The 19949-nt window shown below is 43.5% G+C and overlaps 1 long non-coding RNA gene across 2 annotated transcripts in view; it reads left to right on the top strand.

The window, feature by feature from the left end:
* LOC138246410 (uncharacterized) overlaps positions 1-12537 on the top strand; it is a 212732-nt gene extending 200195 nt beyond the window's left edge. For both annotated transcript variants that reach the window (XR_011194272.1, XR_011194273.1), the window contains one exon: positions 12051-12537. This is a non-coding gene — a long non-coding RNA (uncharacterized lncRNA). The remainder of the gene's footprint in view (positions 1-12050) is intronic.
* Positions 12538-19949: the final 7412 nt, after the last annotated feature.

Here is a 19949-nt window from a genome sequence, read left to right on the forward strand (position 1 = left end):
CAAGCCACTAACCTCCACATAGGTACAGTTAGGTCTCAGTAAATTAATCCCAGCTCTACCCTTGGTAGCTTGGCATCGAGCGTCAAGGCTTAACTTAGGAGACAAAGTGTAAAGCATTCAAATATCACAAAACAGTAATTAAATAAAACACAGGAAACAGTTTAAAAATCCAAAACCAATTTATAAAAATAGTTTATATTTTTATCTTTAAAATGACACAAAAACGATTAAAATCGGTTCAGGGGAACCGGAGATATGAATTTTTAAAGAATTATTACTTTTCTAGCGCTTAGAAACAAAAAGCGCCAATCGGGTCATCTGGTTGCACCTCGACCGGGGCAAAGTCAAACTTTCAGGCCGACCGCGATGGAGCCCTGCTCGGCTACAGGTCGCGGGAGGCCTCGGTTAAAAAGTTACCTTCTGACTTAGTCTTTATTTTGAAGTTTTTCTTCACCGGGACGAACCTGCCAGTTGAATCCGACCTCCTGGAGCCCTTGTCCGGATACGCGATGTGGGTTTCCTCGGTGGAGACTTTTACCTTCGGACTTAGTCATTTTTTCGAGATGAAAATCCTTCGACCGGGGTAAACCTGGATCTTGATCCGACGTCCATGGAGCCCTTCTCGGATACGATGGCTGGGAGGTCCCGGTCAACTTTTTACGTTCGGACTTAGTCTCTTTTTTGGATGTTTTTCTTTACCGGGACGAACCACGAAGTCAGGCCGGGTCGCGGTTGAGGCAAGCCGGCTAGAATTTCCGCGGTGGGTCGGTCCCTCTCTGGAGCTTTTTTACAAAATTTGTCAAATCTTCTCCAAACTTCTGGGGCTTCACCCAGATGTTCTTTTAAGGTTCTTTTGGGGTCCACAGCTCACCCCAAGGGTCCAGAAGTTCTGTGATGGTCCTTGGGGGGTGCGGACTTCAACTCCCAGAATGCACCTGCCGCAAACTCCTTTTTGGCCACTGGACAGTGGTCAGCTGGTCGCTTTCTTCAGGAGTTGGTGCAGGGGACTCTGGTTAGCAATTTTTCACCTGTAGCAAACAGGGAGTCCCTCCTTGAACCAGTTGAAGCCAGGCAAAGTCCTTCTTGTGGTGAAGCCCAAGTGTGCAGCTGGTGCAGTCCTTCTGAGTGCAGGTTCCAGGTGCAGGCCAGGGGTCCAGCAGGGCAGTCCTTCTTCTTCCTTAGTTCCTTTCTTGTTGAATTTTGGAGGGGATCTGAGGTGTGGGTGCAGGTCTGCCAGTTTTATCTTTGCTCCTGGGTGAAAAGCAGGGGGGCCCTGGTTCTCCAATCAGGGACAGGGTCGTCCCCCTGTGATGACCACTTCCTGGGAAGTGTGGCAAAAATCCATCCCAGAAGGCAACAGTCTCTAAAAATCCAACATGGATGAATCTGATTTTTGGAGGTTACATCTGGCTGAGCCCACCCACTGGTGTGGCTAAAAATCATAAACACACCCCTCTCCTGCCCTCTCCTAATCTAATCAAGGGGGCACCTAGCTGTCTGGGGTTGCAGGATGTGGGGGTGTTGCTGGGTGCTGCAAATGTCCTTCTCTGCCTTTGAAGACCAGTTTGGCAGCCCTCCCCCTTCCTGCCTCACCATCTGCTGAGGGGAGATTCTCTCCCCCAAGCACATTCCTTTGTGTGAAGTCTGGCCACTTCACACCTCATCAAGGCAGCCTGGCAGAAGCTGCTGCAGGCTGGCCAATCAGAGCACAGCAGCAAAAACAATGCAGAGCTGAAATTGGCAACTTTTTAGGTAAAGTCTAAACTTTTTACCTGAACTAGTTATATTAAATCCAACAACTGGAAGTTGTAGGATTTATTACAACAATTAATTTGATACCAAATTCTTGGTATGCAACATTTAAGGAGACTTTAAAATTTAAAATAAAGTCTGCCTATTCTAGCCTATGAAGGCCATTTACTTCAATGAGGGAAAAACGAATTTGGCTGTTTTTACCTCACCAGGGCTTATAAATCTATTTTTATAAAGTCCCTGCTTATAGTTACATGGCACCCAGCCCTAGGGGCACATAGGGCACACCTTAGGGGTGACTTATATGTAAAAATAAGGTAGTTTAAGACTTTGGAAGTACCTTTAATTCCAAAGTCGAATTTGCATATAACTTTAATTTAAAAGCATCCAGCAAGGCAGGCTTGCTTTTAAAATGACACTGGGCACCTCAGCAATGCACCTAGGTGTGCACCACCTATGCTGTGGTCCCTAAACCTACATGCCCTACCATATACTAGGGACTTATAGGTAGGTTAACTTAGCCAATTATAATTAGCCTAATTTGCATATCCATTTTACACAGAGCACAGGCCCTGGGACTGGTTAGCAGTACCCAGGGCACCATCAGAGTCAGGAAAACACCAGCATAAAGTGGAAAATGGGGGCAAAAAGTTATGGGGCCTCTGCAATCAGCCCTAGTTTCTCACAGTCACCATATTTAGATCACTCAGTATGATGATCATTTTATATCATCAGGTACTGATAAAGGTTTAGGAAGGTTGAAGGAGAGGGGCTGGCTGTTAAAAAATGTTACTTCAGGGTAGTAACAGTGTTTTATCTGGGACAAACAATTACAGGTGAAGGGTTGAGTCATATCACAGATTCGGATATTGGATCAGCTGTTGTGCCTGTGGATAAGGATGAAGTATGTTCATTTCTCATTTTGACCGAGTATAGTTCGAAGTTTATAAAACTGTTTTTGAGTTTTTCAATGTATCTAGATGCAGATAGGGCAGATGCTAATGCCAAGCTACTTTTTAACCAACCACTGATTGGCATTTGTACTGGGATACAGGTATGCTGGAGGCTGGAATGGCTTCCACTTCATTCTGTAGGGGTGGCATAAGAGATAGTAAAGTCTTTTTTTGAATAAGGTGCCAACAAGTAGCTTACCAATTCCTGTAGGAGGCTGGCCTGGCTTGTAGTGGGTACCAAGGGGTACTTACACTCTGTACCAGGTCCAGTTATCCCTTATTAGTGTAGAAGAGGTGTTTCTAGCAGCTTAGGCTGATAGAAGGTAGCTATAGCAGAGCAGCTTAGGCTGAACTAGGAGGCATGCAAGGCTCCTACTATACCACTGGTGTCATATGCACAATATCATAAGAAAACACAATACACAGATATACTAAAAATAAAGGTACTTTATTTTTATGACAATATGCCAAAAGTATCTCAGTCAGTACCCTCAGTATGAGGATGCCAAATATACACAAGATATATGTACACAATACCAAAAATATGCAGTAATAGCAAAAGGAAGTAATTCAAGCAATGTAAAGTTACAGTAGATTGCAATAGGAGCACATAGGTATAGGGGCAACACAAACCATATACTCCAAAAGTGGAATGCGAACCACAAATGGACCCCAAACCTATGTGAGCTTGTAGAGGGTCGCTGGGACTGTAAGAAAACAGTGAGGGTTAGAAAAATAGCCCACCCAACGACCCTGAAAAGTAGGTGTAAAGTGCACCTATGTTCCCCAGAGAGCACAGAAGTCGTGATAGGGGACTTCTGCAAGGAAGACCAACACCAGCAATGCAACCAAAGTGGATTTCCAGACGAGAGTACCTGTGGAACAAGGGGACCAAGTCCAAGAGTCGCGACAAATGTGAGACTGGGCAGATGCCCAGGAAATGCCAGCTGAGGGTGCAAAGAATCTGCCACTGGATGGTAGAGGCTGTGGATTCTGCTAGAACGAAGAGGGCTAGAAACTTCCCCTTTGGAGGATGGATGTCCCACGTCGTGAAGAAGCTTGCAGAGGTGTTCCCACACAGAAAGACCGCAAACAAGCCTTGCTAGCTGCAAGGGTCGCGGTTAGGGTTTTTGGATGCTGCTGTGGCCCAGGAGAGACCAGGATGTAGCCACTTGGATGAGGAGACAGAGGGGGCACCCAGAAAGTCAGGGAGCCCTCACAGAAGCAGGCAGCACTCGCAGAAGTACCGGAACAGGCACTTGGAAGAGGAGTGAACTGGAGCTCACCGAAGACACAAAAGGGAGTCCCACAATGCCGGAGGACAACTCAGAAGGTTGTGCACTGCAGGTTAGAGTGTTGGTGACCCAGGCTTGGCTGTGCATGAAGGAAATCCTGGAAGAGTGCACAGGAGCCGGAGCAGATGCAAATCACGCGGTACCCAGCAATGCAGTCTAGCGTGGGTAGGCAAGGACTTACCTCCACCAAATTTGGACTGAAGAGTCACTGGACTGTGGGAGTCACTTGGACAGAGTTGCTGAGTTCCAGGGACCACGCTTGTTGTGCTGAGAGGGGACCCAGAGGACCGGTGATGCAGGGTTGCAGGGGGAGGATTCCGTCGTCCCACGGGAGATTTCTTCAGAGCTCCTGGTGCAAGAAAGAGGCGGGCTACACCCAGAGCATGCACCACCAGGAAACAGGCGAGAAAGCGGCAGGATTAGCGATACAAGGTTGCAGTAGTCATCTTTGCTACTTTGTTGCTGTTTTGCAGGCGTCCTGAGCAGTCAGCGGTCGATCCTTTGACAGAAGGAGAAGAGAGAGATGCAGAGGAACTCTGATGAGCTCTTGCATTCGTTATCTGAAGAATTCCCCAAAGCAGAGACCCTAAATAGCCAAAAAAGAAGGTTTGGCTACCTAGGAAGGAGGATAGGCTAGTAACACAGGTAAGAGCCTATCAGAAGGAGTCTCTGACATCACCTGCTGGCACTGGCCACTCAGAGCAGTCCAGTGTGCCAGCAGCACCTCTGTTTCCAAGATGGCAGAGGTCTGGAGCACACTGGAGGAGCTCTGGGCACCTCCCCTGGGAGGTGCAGGTCAGGGGAGTGGTCACTCCCCTTTCCTTTGTCCAGTTTCGCACCAGAGCAGGGCTGGGGGATCCCTGAACCGGTGTAGACTGGCTTATGCAGAGATGGGCACCATCTGTGCCCATCAAAGCATTTCCAGAGGCTGGGGGAGACTACTCCTCCCCAGCCCTGACACCTTTTTCCAAAGGGAGAGGGTGTAACACCCTCTCTCTGAGGAAGTCCTTTGTTCTGCCTTCCTGGGCCAGGCCTGGCTGGACCCCAGGAAGGCAGAAACCTGTCTGAGGGGTTGGCAGCAGCAGCAGCTGCAGTGAAACCCCGGGAAGGCAGTTTGTTAGTACCCGGGTCTGTGCTAGAGACTCGGGGGATCATGGAATTGTCTCCCCAATGCCAGAATGGCATTGGGGTGACAATTCCATGATCTTAGACATGTTACATGGCCATGTTCAGAGTTACCATTGTGACGCTATACATAGGTAGTGACCTATATAGTGCCCGCGAGTAATGGTGTCCCCGCACTCACAAACTCCGGGGAATTTGCCCTGAACGATGTGGGGGCACCTTGGCTAGTGCCAGGGTGCCCACACACTAAGTAACTTAGCACCCAACCTTCACCAGGTGAAGGCTAGACATATAGGTGACTTATAAGTTACTTAAGTGCAGTGGTAAATGGCTGTGAAATAATGTGGACGTTATTTCACTCACGCTGCACTGGCAGGCCTGTGTAAGAATCGTCAGATCTCCCTATGGGTGGCAAAAGAAATGCTGCAGCCCATAGGGATCTCCTGGAACCCCAATACCCTGGGTACCTCAGTACCATTTACTAGGGAATTATAAGGGTGTTCCAGTATGCCAATGTGAATTTGGTGAAATTTATCACTAGCCTGTTAGTGACAATTTGTAAAGAGAGAGCATAACCACTAAGGTTCTGGTTAGCAGAGCCTCAGTGAGACAGTTAGGCATCACACAGGGAACACATACATATGGGCCACAAACGTATGAGCACTGGGGTCCTGGCTAGCAGGGTCCCAGTGACACATAACAAACATACTGAAAACATAGGGTTTTCACTATGAGCACTGGGCCCTGGCTAGCAGGATCCCAGTGAGACAGTGAAAACACCCTGACATATACTCACAAACAGGCCAAAAGTGGGGGTAACAAGGCTAGAAAAGGCTACTTTCTCACAATTCCCATGCAAGAATTCTGACCTCCATCCACAAAATCCCATAGCAAGGCCATCACAAGGAGAAGTATGGATGTGCAGAGGGCTGTGTTATACACCTGACACCAGACTCTAGTATGGAAGTCGATTCACCAAAAGGCTAGGTGTAGTAGAGGTTACACGGTACTCACTTTGAGCTCCATAACATCACAGGAAGTTCTCAGAATGTGATGTCTTAATAGCAAAATCCAGATGACGTGACAATAATTGTCATCGCTTAAGTTCCATAATATTTGAATGATTGCAAACCAAACCAAAATCTCTTTTTTTAATACCACCTATATGTTAATTAAGGTTCTAGCATGACATGCCAATGGAAAATTGCTCATTTTGTCTTATATGACAAATTATGTGCTTTTTTGAAGTGGAGGATACAGTGCCACAAAACACAGAATAATGTTTGGAATCTAAATTATTTATACCACAAACTGACAGAATGTACAGGTTCTCCTAGTGTATACCTCAATGACAAACATAATGATAACTTAGTAGGAAAAGTAAAAAAAAAAATTTAAAAACAATAGTAGTTATGCATACTCTATTAATTCATAAGGACCATTAGGTCAAGTCGCAAAGTTACATTTAATTGTAAACGTAGGCTTCTTATTCTTAAACCTGCAATAAATTCACAAAGGAATTCTTGGCAGACTTAAATCATTTTATGAGTGTAGAGGATCTCCACCGTAAGTATAAATTATCTGCACCCATACATCCCACTCAGTGTAGGAGTCAGGGTGTTTCTTGGCATTCCAAGCTATGGTTTGCTTTGGACGTTTGTGAACATCTGCAAATTAATACATTTGTGGGCATTCACAAATTCATGTAAAGAGTCCTATTTTTACTCCAATGAAATACTGGTGTAAACCCTTTCCAGGGTTGGAAGAGGAATGGGCCACTTCCAAATCTGATGAGGCTATAGAGGAAGGCTTTTCTCCATGGGAAAAGAAACAGAAAAATGTGCATTTGCACAGGGGAATCCATTACCCATGTGCAACGTTTTCAGCTACAGAGACCTCAGTGTAATGGGACTGGAGTAAAAATGTTACAAATCAAATCCCCAAAAATCTGAATGGAAATCTGCACTGGATGCACATTTCCATGCAGGTTCCAGTCATAATTTGTAAATTGCAAAAAGTAGTAAAATTACACTTGCCAGTAAATTTAAAAATCATAGTGTAGGTTTATTTGTTTTTTGTGAATTTGGGCCCCATAAATTGAAAACAAACTATGCGATTGGTTTAAATTATTCATTATGTTTAATGCTTTTTGATATATGACCACTTGTAACACACTTGTATGAAGCACAAATTGGAAGATTGTGTTCAAACTGTAATTATTTCATGTAGTAACAATAATAAAACATTGGACTTTTTATGTATGTTTTCTTCTTATTTAATTATAAGAGTGTGAATTGTGCTACCAGGGGTTGATGCAAAAAGTAAAGTGTTCATCAGAACACTGTTTACAGTCTGCTCTTGGCACTGCCTTTGCCACTTCTGATGCCAGGGGTCACAACAACAATGTCGGGGGACACCAGAGGCAAGCCAGGGATTGCAGCTGCGACCATGCTAACCCCTCAATGACATTCATGCTTTCCAGGTATTCATGGATTTTTACTTGCACGCAAGCCTGCAGTCTTCATGAATAAGAAGGCAGTATGTGTAGGAAGATCACCACACAGTGCTAATCACCATGAGGCCTATGCACAAATTGCATTTTGTAATATGTTTAGTAGCACTACAGAAGTACTACTAACATGCTGCAACACGATAATTACAAGTCTATGTTTAGAGGTCTCCTCATCCACCTATCCTAACTTTTATGTGCAAAGATCTCCACCCCTGCTGCAGAGATCTCAGCACACATATGCATACATGTTAGTAGTAAATGTGGAGGGAGGGAGGTGGTTAGAAAAGAGGTTGAGGGAGAAGGCAAAAAAGCTTAAGGGAGGGTTAGTGATGGGTTTAGTGAGGGATATGTATTCACCACAAAATAATAAGCCATTGCTATCCCCAAACTCCTCTTCTAATGTGCTCTAGTTCAGAGCTAGAATAAGTCCTGCACAACACATTGTACTACAACACACTCTTATAGAAAATAATAGAGGATAGGAGTAAAACAAAAATCCTTAAGAATGATGTTAATATAAATTAAATTGTTTAAACTATTTAAAAATATAAATCAATTTTATTGAAAGCTAAACAAATTGTCTACAACTAAAACATAATTAATATTTTCTGTTTAAATGTATTATAAAACATTTGTCAATTCACAAATGGAAATAGCCATATTAAAAAAAAAACATTACTCTTAATTTTATACATCAATTTTAAACATTTGACGAACATAATATAAAAAAAATCTTTAATTGGGCTTTTTTTTATGTAAAGTTACAAAAAATCATATATTCAAAATAATAATTACACTTTTAGTTTAAAGTTAAGTTGTTAATGCTGTTATTTTTAAATAAATATATACAATAAATTCTACACTCACATTTAACATAAAATATTTTTTTGTTATTTTTTTATAAGTTCAATAAACTTTTAAATCAATCCAAAATAAGGATACAATGGCACTCAAGATAGAAGTCCAACAAGTAAAAGTCCACATAGCAAGGTTTGTAGATGGATTTTATTGAACTTTGGAAAGTTCAGTAGTCCACAAGGCATATTTCCTCATATCAACAGCCAACACGTTTCGTCACAAAGTGACTTTTTCAAGGCTAATATGGCAAAAAGAATAGCGTATAAGTTGCGTAAGCAGTGGGTCCCTTAATATGGGTTGCACCATTGTTAAGTATAAATCTGTTTCGAGATATCCATGAAAAAAGTGAGGAGTAGCTGTAGTATGTATCCTGGATCCTGGGATGTAGATCCTCAGGTAACCAATATAAATTCTTAACAAACAGCCTGAATAAAGTCATAATTTGTGGACACCACTTAACAATGTCAGCTACAGAAAACTACAGTCAGGTTCCCATAAAAAAGTGTGCATCCTGAGACTGACCAATTGTCCTGTGGTCATGAACAACATGTGCTAGACAATGTCAAATTATTATAAAGTCCTTGATAAGTCCCCAGCAACTTAGACCAAAGTTAACCACAGCAATGCGGAGTCCAGAGTCACTGTGGATGCTGCATCACCATGGTTATCAGGACCCCCTGATTACTCAAGAGTTCATTGGAATAGGAGGTGCAATTTGTATGCCACTACTACCCCAATTTGTGTCATTAATAAACTATTAAATGTTTTCCTATACTTTACCATAGGGAGATCTCCACATCGATTGCAGAGATCTCTATTAAGTGTACAGAGCATCAAATATGGTTCTAAAATCTCTACTAGGATTAACTTTACAGTCATATTTGACATTTGTCTGACTGCACACCTATTTCAGGGTTTGGCAACATGCAGGTCTGTACTTTTGAGTAACTTTCCACCTGTAAATTGTAAATAGCCAACATTATTACAGTTTTTCAAAAGGGTAAGAGTAAATGTACTTGTAGTTGGTGCTTAATTTGTAAAAAAAGAGTGCCGGTGCCCAACTTTCTAATAAAGCCTGCTGTCAGTGCTATTGCATGTCGGCATGCTGCTTGCCAAGGCTCCATAGTCCTAAATGTATGCCATGCCTCTTTAATCATCTACTAGACATTTCCTGCTTTTTTATCTCATACTTGCAGGTTCATGTTTTCTACCTTTGTCAACATTTTTCAGTTTTTGTCTTGTTCTGGTTTTCAACTTTACTTACAATAAATTGCTGTTGCAGACAAATAAGTGGCAGTCACTAAAAATATTTTCCTGTGACCGCCACCGGCAGCCCCCAAAACAGATTAACTGTTTGTAGGAAATCAAAAATGTGGAGATTTACCTTTGTGAGAGGCCCCCATATGTTTGCTTTCTCAGAAGCACATTTTTTAATACTTATGTGTAGGTGCTGCTAATCACACCTGACCAAAATGGAAGAGTCATCCAGAAACCTCACATTACATTTCCGCCCATGACTTCCACTAACATCTGACAAGCCTGGCTCATAGCCCCTGTATCCAAATCTGAGAAGGATTTGAAAAGAGAGGGCCTTATTATGAAGACCACCAGGGCCGCAGTGGCGGTCAGACCGCTGCCAATGTGGTGGACTGACAGCCTCATTACGACTTTGGTGGCTGCACCACGGTCGGACCGCCACCGCCACCACTTCTCCTCCACTGGAGGGTCTGACGGTGCTGGTAGTCCTTATCCACCAGGGCAGTGCTGCAAGCAGAGCTGCCCTGGGGATTATAAATCCCTTCTTCGCCGGCGATTACATGGCGCTAGTCTCGCCAGGTAAAGGCTGGCGGAGACAGGTGCACTGCCCATGTTCTTGGCATGGGCAGTGCAGGGGCCCCCATTGCCAGCCCTGTCGCGCTTTTCACTATCTTCTTTGCAGACAGTGAAAAGTGCAACAGGTGCTGTTTCAGCCTTTGCACCACAGCATTGCTACCCACTGAATTCTGAGCCAGGGTCAATGTTGTGGGCTGTTTCCACCCGCTGACCCAGCAGGAAACTCTTAATGGGCCCTGGAGAAAGGGTACCGCGCTGGTGGTAACCTGACCGCATGAGTTTGGCGGATGGCCGTTTCCATCTGCCAAACTCATTATTATCCCATAATCTACTCAAGAAGGAGGCAGTGCAGCCTGTACTTCTGCCTGCTATGTCAATTTCCTCTAAAGCTCCAGTAGGGAGATGGGTAATAATTTCCTTGTGGGGTGTCTGTTTAGCTGCCCACCCTATATCCGACCTGTTTTTTTCCTTTTTTTTGGTTAATCATCCTTTCATCTCTGCGGTGATTCTTTTGCTTCTGCATTAGTGACAGATAGAAGTGGCAAAAATGACTGTGTTAGCACGACACTTATATAAAAAGTACTGCATATGATTGCAATATGCAGTTGTTTAACCTCTTGCAGATCACAGCCTGGATTATATAGTGAGTAAAGTTTAGGCTGGCAGTCGTCATGATTTTACAAGGCAGCAGCCACTGCCCACTAGAGACAATATGACAAAACATGCCTCACACAATCTCTACTAGGCTAGACTTGACCTACTTTCCAACCAGAGACCCAATCCAGAAAAGCAAAAGAAAGCACAAAGGGCCTCATTTCAAGGTTGGCGGGGTGACTGTCAGCTCTCCAGTCCCGTAAAGAGGAGACCACCGCAGAGCTGGCGGCCTCCCCCAGGCTGATTACAAGGTTACCACTAGGCTGACTGGCGAAACCTCTGAAATCAGAGGTATTGGCCAGTCAGCGAAGTGGAAACTATGCAGCGGCATTGGCCTCAGCTCCTCATGGAGCCAAGGTCATTGTTGTTGCACAGAGGGTGCTCCCAGCACCCTCGGAATACATACTGTCTGCTGTAGCAAACAGTGTGCATTCTGAGGGGGTTTTTAGGGGGTCCCTGCACTGCCCCTGTGGATCCCAGCACTGGGTTTCTGACAGCCTTTTCATGGCAGGGCCCCTGCCATGAAAATGCTGGCGGAAACTGGTCTTGTGCTCAGAATGGCTGTGCTGAGCTCAGCACAGCACAGCCGTGGCTAAGCACGACTCCGACCGCCACCATGTCATCAGGAACCTTGTTGCTTCTGGTGGCGGTGGTCCCCTGGTGAGGATCGTAATGTGGCTGTTGAACTGCCTGGAGTGCGGTGGTCTGACTGCCACAGCAAGCCTGATGGTCTCAAGACTGCCAGCCTCTTAGTGAGGCCTATAGTTCCCTACATGATTGAAACCTTCACTCAGCTTATTGCTAGATGTACAAGTACCAATTCTTTGCTCTGTCCTGAAAGTGTTCACGACTAAGGAACCTCCTGAAAGAATACATTTTTCTGAGATGGAGTCTCAGAGTTTGGGTGATGCCATGAATGCCAAATAAGTTCAGTCTCAAGCAACACACCAAGGGGGACACATTGAAATATGAATTATGAAACTTTTCAAATGCCTATTTGTAAAGATTTTGTTACGGAACGTGGGTCATTTGTTGAATCTGTAATGTTATATTGTACTTGTCCTACAGGTCCCAAAGATGGAGTCCAAAAAGAAGACAGTTCTGCACATGCTGAAGGATTATAATAGTCTTTCTCGAGTCAAAATACAGTGATTTCATTGGAGAGTTCTGTCACACTTTATCAAGTGCTGCATAAATGTATCCAAGCAACCCGAAGAGCTGCTAAGAATTCATGATATAAACCTTGGCTGGAAGTGTTTCCTGCAAGACATTAGGTGCCCAAGTAACACAGCCTCAAATGACTGGATTATACATTTATATGAATGAACACGGCAATAAGCAAGAAATATTTGGTTTCTTAAACAAGTGTTTTGTCTCCTGTGATATGCAATAAAAACTCCACCTTCTTCTGCTGATGAAAATGATGGCCCATCGGACACATGAAGACCAGCACTAGGTCCTCTTATTTCCAGAACAGTATTTCTGGTTAATGGTTGTATGTTGGGAACACATACTTTGTAAATTAGCAAATAATAAAAAAGAAACTGAAACATGATGCAAGTATGAAAGAAGTAGTTGCTACTGTAAGTTTTCCCATGCAAAAAATATGTATTTCACATTTCTCAGCGTATCAATATTTTATTTAGCCTGGTTGAAGAAAATAATACATGACCCCAATAGAAAAAGCAAGGTTTAAAATGGTTGAAAATGTGATATTCTGGTTGTATTTGCACATCTGAAGTAGACTTCTAATGCTTTGGGAATCAGAAGAATCAGAACACGAACCTGAGAAATCTGTGGCTGTTGTAGATTTCCAAGACTTCCACTATTGGGCCACATTTACTCATCAGGTTTTCAGTATGGGAAACACTGTGAATAAAATCATGCAGAAATGTGCATTTGCACACCTTTTTTTAAATTACTTTTCTCCACTGATGAAGTATTTGCCCCATGAAGAAATCTCTGGCCTAGATCTCTGTCATAAAGTACCTCTCTTAGAACCTCTTTTTAAAACAGCCACCCTCTTTTCTATGGACTAATGCTTCTGTTTTTTTTTAATGCAGCACACTATTTGTGCTCTGACCCCTAAAGCATGGTAAAGTTGACTAAATCTTAATGGGTATTTTTAACTTTCCAGTCAGACCAGTGTGGCCACCCCTTTCTCTATGGGCTAATGCTTCTGTTTTTTTAATGCAACACACTATTTGTGCTCTGACCCCTAAAGCATGGTAAAGTTGACGAAACCTTAATTGGCATTTTTTACTTTTCAATCAGGTCCTACTATGTGGTGAAAGGAATACTCTACTGGCAGAGAAGTTAAATGTCAACTGTGGGCTGCAGCATATATTATGAACTCCCCAGTAGCTTACAAAGTTGCAGGTCGCCCTGTCAAAATAAGCCCTTTTTGATAGGAGAAAAGACTACTTTTAGCTACTAAATAAGCCATCCCTAAGTAGGCATTCCAGCCTATGTGGCAGGATGCCTAGCATTTAAAGCTGACATGTGGAAATTAATGGTTGACAAGCCTTCAAATAGTATTTTCATTAAAAAAGCTAAAGAACAATTAAATTGCTAATTTTGTAACATTGGTTAGGAAAGAGTTAGAGTCCATTCGACCATTGTTTTTAATATTTTATTAAAAAGCCAATTCAGTGGTGATGTGTTTTTTTTAATAAATGTTTAGGAAAAAACTACTTTTACAAAGGTATGCTTTTCCTTCCTGAGCACTAGCCTGCCTAGTCTACCCTCCCGGCCACTGCTTCACCTCTTGAATAGGTGTTAAATTGCTCTTAGAGCAGTAACAATGACTTGCTTAAGTCTTTTAGAAGTATGCCATATGTAAGAAGTATGCAGCTCAGTCTATCCCAGGAAGGCCCATTGGGCATAGGGACTTCATTAACTTGAAAGAGGCCAGGATAAGGTCTGCCTATGCATAGATTAGTGTAAGGTAAGACCATTTGATCCCTGTTATTCTGGTACCAGTCACAGTAAGAGGGAAACTCACTGTTTGGTATTGGTAGGCCGGTGGGGACTCCTCATTACCGTGAACAGACCCCTGGGTGGACCTTAATCCTTCTCCTGGAGAGGAGAAAGGTTCTGCCATCTTGTAGTGAAAAAAGATGGTGTTTACCCATGGGAACTTTTGCTCATTGGTTGAGTAGTTATTGACACAGAATGACTAGTGGTCTGCACAAAAGTGGCACCTTACTCCTGGCTACGCTGAATACTTCTGGACCTGTAGTTGAACAGGAGAGGTTTGGGTGTGGTAAAATCTTTTGGGTTGTGTTTGGCATCCTCTGCTAATGACACTCAACTTATCGTTGCTCTGTCAATGGGGAATACAGAGGGTGTTTCAACTTTCAGAAGTGCATGACCGCCATTGCTGAATAGATGCATTCCAACTGTCTGAGGTTGAATACTAAAAAAAATGAGATTCTCCTGCTGGGAAGACACGGTCAGGTCTGGGGAGATCATTGGCAGCTGAGGCTATTAGGGTCTCGTACCAAGTTGAAATCTTTTGTAAAGAACTTGGATGTCTGTTTCGAGGACAAACTTTTGTTTGTGCCACAAGTCAAGGCATTATCAGAAATATGTTTCAGTACTCTTAGAAGCCTTAAATCAGTAACTGATATTTTCCATCCCCAGGTTCGGCAAATTATTGTACAGCCTTAATTAATCTCACAACTTGACTACTGCAATATTATTTATCTGTCCATCATCAGGTCTGCAACAAACAGTCTTCAGATTGTTGAGAATGTGACTGCTAGATTACTTTTCCATCTACCTAAATTAGGAGATTATGCCTTCTGAGTGATGGATCCAGCGTTATAGAATAACCTGCCTTTACAGCTATAGAAGATTCAAAACTATCTGTGTTTTTTAAAGAAGCTGAAGACCTTCCTGTTTGTAGCATAGGCCCTTCCTATGTTAATTCTGTGTTGTTCCACCGTGATAGTAGGCTAGTTCTGGGAAGCCCTGTTCTGAGTCAGGCATCTATGCGCTTTAGAAGTCTTCATAACATACCATAACATAACATAACATATATATTATTATATAGTTCAAATATTGTCTTAAGGGAGTGAGACTTGACCAAACGGAAGAGTCCTTGACCCTGCAAAAATAAACTTGCCCAGTCTGAGTGCTTCAAGAAGTGTTGGCCAGACTGTCTAACATAGTGGCGCATAGTTTGGTTGAATGGGAGCACATCCTAGTACATTACCCTCATTATCTAACCCAAAGTGAACACTCACTTTTGCAAAGAGGTAGGCCTGAACCCATAACACAACAATGTCCATTTGAAGTGCTTTCTTTGCACATGTGATCCATCCAATGTAGGAAAAGCAGCATCCCACTAGAGACCTATATTTGCCTAAATCCAGAATTGTGCACATGTTTTATATAAAGTGCATACATGGTGGAAGAAGGGCAGGCTCTGAAATGTAGAGAAAGAGACTCGACATAACGATAAAACAAGAAGTCCAGGACTAAAACTTAATCAAACACTGTGCCATAGCGTCAATTATCACATCAGAATAGAACCTTCAACTTCTATTCTTTTGCAGGCACCTACCATGGTTGAACTGGGCAAACCGGGCATTAGGCATTTCTCCAGGAGGCTGGAAGGGTGGAGGTGTGGTTTTGTTATTGGGAGCCCGTTTTGTAGCAGTGCAGAGGTAATTGTATATCAAACAGTTTTCAGGCAACACTAAAAGTCTCAAGATAACTATGATGATTAATGTACCTGCTGGAGAGAGATTGGAGTATTGTCCAGTGGAAGTTTTGACTCGTCTAAGGTATCACAGGGGTTTTATGTGCCTGCTGCAAAGTATGTGTACTATGGAGAACAATATCTTATGTTCAGTGCTAAGTGTGATACTGCTTTTGTCCCAGAGATCCTTTTGTTACTGTGCAGTTCATGGGTTACAATTATAATAGAACACCAGGAGCTATGAACTGCAATCAAAGAGCTGCATGCAAATTACATGGTTTAGGTTAGAAAGTTGTGTTTTTCCCAGTCTTTGATTATGCTAATTTTGCTAAAAGGGATTCTTTGGTAGAAGTACATTGATATTAACCATAATCACTGTATTATGTTCTGAATCCTGAGTTTATACTTCCCCAGACCAAGCACTCTTAAAAAATGCCTACCAGTATGAATGACATGTGAATCCCCTTTGTAGTTCACTACGTCTTATGTAACATTTTCCATAAACTGATTTACAGACATATGATTCATTGTCTCTGTATGTGTCTGATGTAAAGGGCTCCAACATCCTACACTAGTAAGAGAGGTGCTATAAAACAAATTAAATACATGTGAGAGAGGGGTTATGAAGAGATGATAGGCACTGTTAGAGAATATGCTGAGGGAATCATTGAAGAGCCCCAAAAAAGACTTCTGTATCCTGGTGCACTGTAAGGTCATCATTTACTATGCGTTAAAAACTAATACAATTCAATATTTAAGGAAAAGTGTGTTGTAGAATGCACTGTTTTTGCCATTTTGTCCCAACTTTTCTTGGGGGTAGAACCCCTCCCAAACCCCCATTGTAGTGGTCAGGCTTGCTCGCTATGCATCCTAGGGGGGCGAGTTTGACAAAATTTGCCTGAGCTGCTTTGGATTCCCAGTCCAGCCCTGGCACTTGCATTCTATATTATTTCATGAGCATACATTTAAACACAAGACCGTGTCACAAAAGAAGAATTCAAACACATTGTTATCTCAGCCTGACACACATTTATTTTTGTAGTCTCTGGGACATGCAACAACTGGTAAAAGGTTGCAGCTGCCGCCCTAGCTCGCACTCTAGCCCTCTACTCCATTTATCAAGGCTTGAATCTCCTCAGTGGTTTCAGGGCTCTGTCAATCTAAATCCTAGAAAGTCATTGTGATCATCACAAATGAAAAGTTTAAGAAGCAGGAGGGAGAAGGGGATATTTTACATCTGTGGCTGACAAACATGGCTTGGATACAGCGGGAGGGGTCAAATACATGCCTGGAAAGTAGTGGGAGTGTGGGCTCACAGTAGGAGGTTTGTGAAATTGGGGTTTTCTCCTGCGGAAGTAGCAATGCTTCCACAAGGTGTGCCTAACAGTAGTGGATGGCAGGAGCAGGCCATGCTCTGATAGTAATGAAGCTCAAGCAGCAGTCATCTTCGTGTATATCACCAACTGCGTCTGAAGCATGTGCAACTCCCTTGTCCCAGACTGCTTACATTGCACCAACTCAGGCTGCAGTACCAGTTCACTGCTCCACTGAGCTCTGAGCAAGAAAATGACAGGTTCAGGGCCCAAGATGGGCAAAACCAGGGAAGTGTCCATGAAGCGGGAGAAAGAGCAGCACTTCCCATGTGGCTAATCATTTCAAGGCTTCTGTCTCATCCCCTATTATGGATCCTTTCCCGTAAACGGTGGTGTCATATTGACGAAGTACTAATTCATTGTCATTTTTCGAAGATTCCTCATGTTTTCGATTGAAGGTGAGGATACAACCCTTTTAATAATCTTCACAATTTTTAATGTGCACTGTTTTCACTTTTTGCTGTCATCCTCTAATTTGTGCCCTGTTGATTCCAATTTATTAAGGGACATTTCTATAAATTAATTTTCCTCATATGTTTTAAGCTCCTGCTGGAAGTTATTTCTTTCTTTCATTGTTCAGCCATGCATATTTTGTTAAGATTTCAAGCATTGTTTGTGAGCTCTTTTTCTGCCCATTCCTCCAGCATGTTGGAATCAGGTGACTGTGTATATTCTCAAGCCCCTAGGGATCATGTGGCTATCCAGATAATTGTTAAGTGAGGCACCTTCCAATGATTTTGCCACCTTGATTCTTGTCAATTTCTCCAATCGCCTAAGCATTGCCTTCAGAAATTGGCTGATGTCCTTGTTTATTGTTAGGTTATCTCTGTTGGTGACTTTAGAGAATAGAAGTATGGCATAATTAGCCCTGCATTCCTCCCGACGCCTCCACAGCTGCAAAAGAAATAGGTGAAACTGTCATAGGACTCTTGTGATGGGAACAAGACTTCTGGTTTCAGGTGGCAGCACCACTGTATAGAGGGCACTGAGTCAATCCCACACCTCCTGGTAGCTGTTGGCCTAACTCTTTTGGCTAGCTAGCCTGGAAAAAAAGGTGATTTGTGGCAGCCTGATGCATGACAGTCTGTATCTCCTCAGGGAAGTGGAGGTTGGCATATCCTGCCCCTTTTAACAAACATCTCACACACATAGGCAGAAAAAGAGATGCAGGACAGGTTTCAATGCATTTACTGAAAAGTGTGCAATCTATGATAAAAGAAATGAGCTGTGATAATTAGGAAGATTAATCATAGCACAATCAGGACTGTTGCCATGAGTGAAAATAAAAAAACATTTCCAACATATTGGAATAGACATGTGCCTAAGAATGCTTACCCACACTTCATAGCATTTTTGCAAGAGCCTGGCAGTGACAGCCCTTTCCTTTGCCCGTACTTAGTCCATGGAAGGAACACCCACCTCATACCTGAAAATCAGGGGTCTGCCCACCATCTACTTGGGTTGGCTGTGGAGACAGGGCTGAGGTCAGCAATGTGGCAATACAGCATAGGATGGATCTTGTGGCTGAAATGACTTCTCTAACCTTCTTTGGCCTGTGTGATGTTCTGTAATAAAACATTTTGATGTTTTAAGAAACAGGCCAGACATGATCATGCGTCTGAGTGTCGGGCTGTCTGTGCACTCTTGTGGAGGCAATACTAGATAGATTATTTTTTCATTCTATTTCTTAACTATAACGTCCCTGTTTTAGTGAATTTCTATGGTTGTTTTAACGTATAGTAATTTTAATTACTACAAGTTAATCCAACTACCGCTGCATACAGGCTTCAGCCGTGCTGTGTGGTGGGGGTTGCCTGCAAGGCCTGGCCGGAAGCCAGACCCTGCAGCCAACCTCTGTAACCACGCAACCCCCACACTGCACATGGCCCTTTAGCCTTGCGCACCAGGAGTTGACTGCAGTCTATCTCTCCGGGTGTAAGAATAGGTGCAAGAGGGTGTATATCTGGGTGAGAGAAGATGTGAGAGTCTGGGTGTGAGGGTGAGTGCATGAGTGTCTTAGTGGGGGAGACAGTGTCAGCGGAGGACTGTGAGTGGGTTCATGAGGGTGTCAGTGGGTCTGTGAGCCGGTGTGTGAGAGTCTGAGTGGGTGCGTGGATGGATGCATGAGTGTCTGAGTGGATCTGTGACTGGGCGCGTGAGGGTCTGACTGGGGCTTTGAGTGGGCCAGGGAGCCCCCCCTTTTCATTCTATGTTTGGCCTTGGGGAAGTGGCAGTCCTGGGGCTGCAGGGGGGCTGGAAACCCCCTTCATTTCTTTCAATGTTTGACACCAGGGAGGTGGCAGTCCCTGGGGACATCGGGGAGCTAGGTGGCCCCCTGCATTTCATTCTATGTTTGGCCCCAGGGAGGTGGTGGTCCCCAGGTCACGGAGGGACCGCAGGGCCCCCCTACTACACTAAAAGAATTTTGCCACAGGAGCTGGTGGTCCTTGGTGTCCATGGAGGCTGTGCACCCCCCCCCGGCATTCAATGTAATATGAGCCCTAGGGAAGTTTCAGTCCTCGGGGCTTCAGTAAGGCCTAGGAGCAGGGCCTTGTGTGCCCAGTCCTTATTTTTGAGATGTACTTGGGACCTGTCCCACCAGGGGGCTGTTTACAAAACAAACACAGGAGTCTAGTTTTTTCTCTGGGGGGTTTCTCTGGAACCCCAACACCAAATCTAAGGGGTCATGGTGTCTATAACCTGGCACCTTTTCTTTTTTTTAAAACAATTCTGGGACTTAGCTGAAGTTGAGTCCCAAGAGGGCAACCAACACTTCCTTGTTAAAATGTTGACAGCCAATCAGATCTCAGCACAAGGTCAGGAGGGTTTGCGGAGCCTTTGCGTCCCTACATATGCAAATTTGTTTTTTCTTTAATTTCTCGATAA

This window comes from Pleurodeles waltl, chromosome 7, assembly GCF_031143425.1.
Source record: "Pleurodeles waltl isolate 20211129_DDA chromosome 7, aPleWal1.hap1.20221129, whole genome shotgun sequence".
In the NCBI taxonomy this organism is placed as follows: domain Eukaryota; kingdom Metazoa; phylum Chordata; class Amphibia; order Caudata; family Salamandridae; genus Pleurodeles; species Pleurodeles waltl.